Consider the following 2,788-nt stretch of genomic DNA (forward strand, 5'->3'; position numbering starts at 1 on the left):
TTGGCATTACATCATCCCACACAGAGTGTGTGTCTGTAGCCTCCTTAATATTAGGAGCCCCTCCACAAACAAAAAGTTTACAATTCCATCAAGGCCTGTCTCTGTGATGACTTCAGTGAACTTGGAAAAAGTTGGGCAAGCTCACAAAAATGATCAGCACCTCCTAAAAGAATGGACTGACATGGCTTTAAGCTGTGAGAGGGAACTTTAATCATCCTGCTGTGATGTATAGCTTAAAGCGCTAAATCCTCCTGGACACTAGTGATTAACTGACTGCCTGCATCTATGAATATAAATCTCTCTTTGTCCTGTTTGTTTACTCGGGTCAACGGCTGTACAGCTCATTCTGCAAAAAGTCATTTGTGGCTGCCAAGAGAGACAATTTGTTGAATTGTGAGGTTCGTAAGCACATTTGAATTTAGTCGATGTTGAGATGTGGATCAATGGATGACAATGTGGCCTGGCTGTTGTTGAACTGAACATCATAGATTAAGTACTGTAGCTGAAGCCCAGTACCCCTGCTTTACATTTTGATGGCTTTTTATAGCATTTTAATACGCCTTCCTTACAAAGATCGCAATGAAGTCCCGTCTTCAGGATGTCGGCCCACCTAGAAAAGGTTTTGTAGAACGGGCGACAGGAAGCACCCAGACCGGCTTGTTTTCTCTAACTTTGAGTGACAAAAATACAATCAACCTCAAGAGGATGATAGATTACTACCAGGGGAAGGTGGAGGAGATAAGGGTGCCTTTGGAAGGAAGGTAGTTTAATGCTAAAAGCTGGATCTTAAAATGGCTTTTGACTGGACAAAATTACCCCATTCAGCAAACAATCACCCAGTTTAATGAAGTAGAGAAAAGACACCAGTAAGATGGAGAGCAGCTTGAGGAGGGAAAGAGTCAGAGGGAGATTAAAGAAGAGGGTGAAGGGGATGAAAAGTGGGGTTTCAAAACAGAGGTGAAATGAGTGGAGGTGTGGAAGTGGAAAAACAACAATGACATGGCTGAATGAATATAATAGAAGCAGTAAAGTCCCTCCGCCATGTGATTCTGAGTCCTACCCAGCTGGGGCCCTACATGCCACAAGCTCAAGTCTACACAGAATTACTATTAGTAAAGAAGTAATTGCCATCAATTATGGGTTCAAAGCTTTTGAAAAAAAATCCAAATCATCCAAACCTCAGACAGGAATGTTGGAAGAGATAGAGTCTTTTTAGAATAATGGACTTTTAATGGAGACAGCTGGATAGCAAGACGGCTCTCGATCGAATTTGGGCTCGGTTCTGCAAAGGATGACCTCGTTTAATTTAGGAAGACAAAACACAGTAGAAAGATAAAGTTGTGTTTCAAAGCTGAGGGAGAAATTACCAATGGGCGGTCAGGTCGTGGGGACGGGCCAAGAATATTGAAATCCTCTAAAGGACCCTCTGGGATATTGACAAATATCCCTGCAGGCTAAAGAAGTCAGTCAGGCCTGAATCACAGCAGAACACAGTAGAAAACACTAAGGACAGATTCATGGATCATGGGTAAGAGGTGTGTGCCCCAGCCATCAGGCATACTGTCGGCTTGGATGTGATGAATAGCGCCACGACCCAGAAGAAATTTAAGAACTTTAAATTTAATTTATTCGATCTGCTGGTGAAGTCGATGTGAATCATCAAGGCATGAGAGCCGCGTCTAGACGGCAGGTTAACACAAGTTCTGACAAGCATTTTGACATCAGTTCAGTTGCTAGCAGAATCAAATAATTCTCATTGTAAGTTTTTTTTCTTTTACTGTCGTAGGGTTGGACTCGTTGATGTCAGGACATGGCACACTGTGCTGCCGAGCTCTTATTCAAAGTTTTAAAGTTTTAGGTCTATTGATTCTGCTTCTGTCAATCCCTCTGGGTGTCACAGACAAATCCCAGCTGTTTGTTCCCTCATCACAGAGCAGCGCTGAACACGTGTGACGCCATCATCCGTGTGGACCTGACACCGAGCAGCAGCATCCTGCCTCGTCCTTTCACTAATTAACTGAGCTTGATGTGATGTGGAGTGACGGACAGACCGTCAGGGAGAAGTGATCGGCTTCTTTTTTGAAAATTCTTTTTCTCTTCACTCATCATGAATAATGCAAGACTGACTTTTTAAATATTCACACGTTTCAAGCAAAGTTATGAACAGAATAAGTTTTTGACAAGAGCGGATATTCATTACTTTTGTGTGTACGTGCGTGTGTGTGTGTGTACGTGCGTGTGTGTGTGTGCTATTCCTGACTTTGAAATGCAAATCCTGACTAGATGATTACTTTTCTGGCTCCCACTCCACAAACTGTTTGTTTTTCAGACGCGTTTATCCCTTTTTAAAAGCCCGGACGGCCACTTCTCTGTTAAAGCTATTCTTTTACAGGTGCTAACTTGTAAGTTAATGTTTATTTGATGTATACAACATGGTGATGTTGTGACATTTCTTTAGTTGTCACATAATCAAAACATGCCATTCATTTTATGCTCAGAATTGCTCATTTTAATAACACATTTTTCTCATTTGGATCCCTTCTTCCACTTGTCAACCACTCTGAAAGGAAAACACACCAGTGGCCTCTGGCTGAAGGAGAGTTAATGTTTGACTCAAGCAAAGTTCTGATGACCTTATTTAACCCACTGTTGAGACATTCAATTTTTTTTAAATAAAGACCAAATTAAATATAGATATCTCTCAATTGAATAATCTTTTTTATGAGAAATTGTCATTTTTGTGAACTTAATAAAATATTTTGAAAATGATTACTAATGGTGAAATAAT

The sequence above is a fragment of the Antennarius striatus genome, chromosome 12 (genome assembly GCF_040054535.1).
Source record: "Antennarius striatus isolate MH-2024 chromosome 12, ASM4005453v1, whole genome shotgun sequence".
Taxonomy (NCBI): Eukaryota; Metazoa; Chordata; class Actinopteri; order Lophiiformes; family Antennariidae; genus Antennarius; species Antennarius striatus.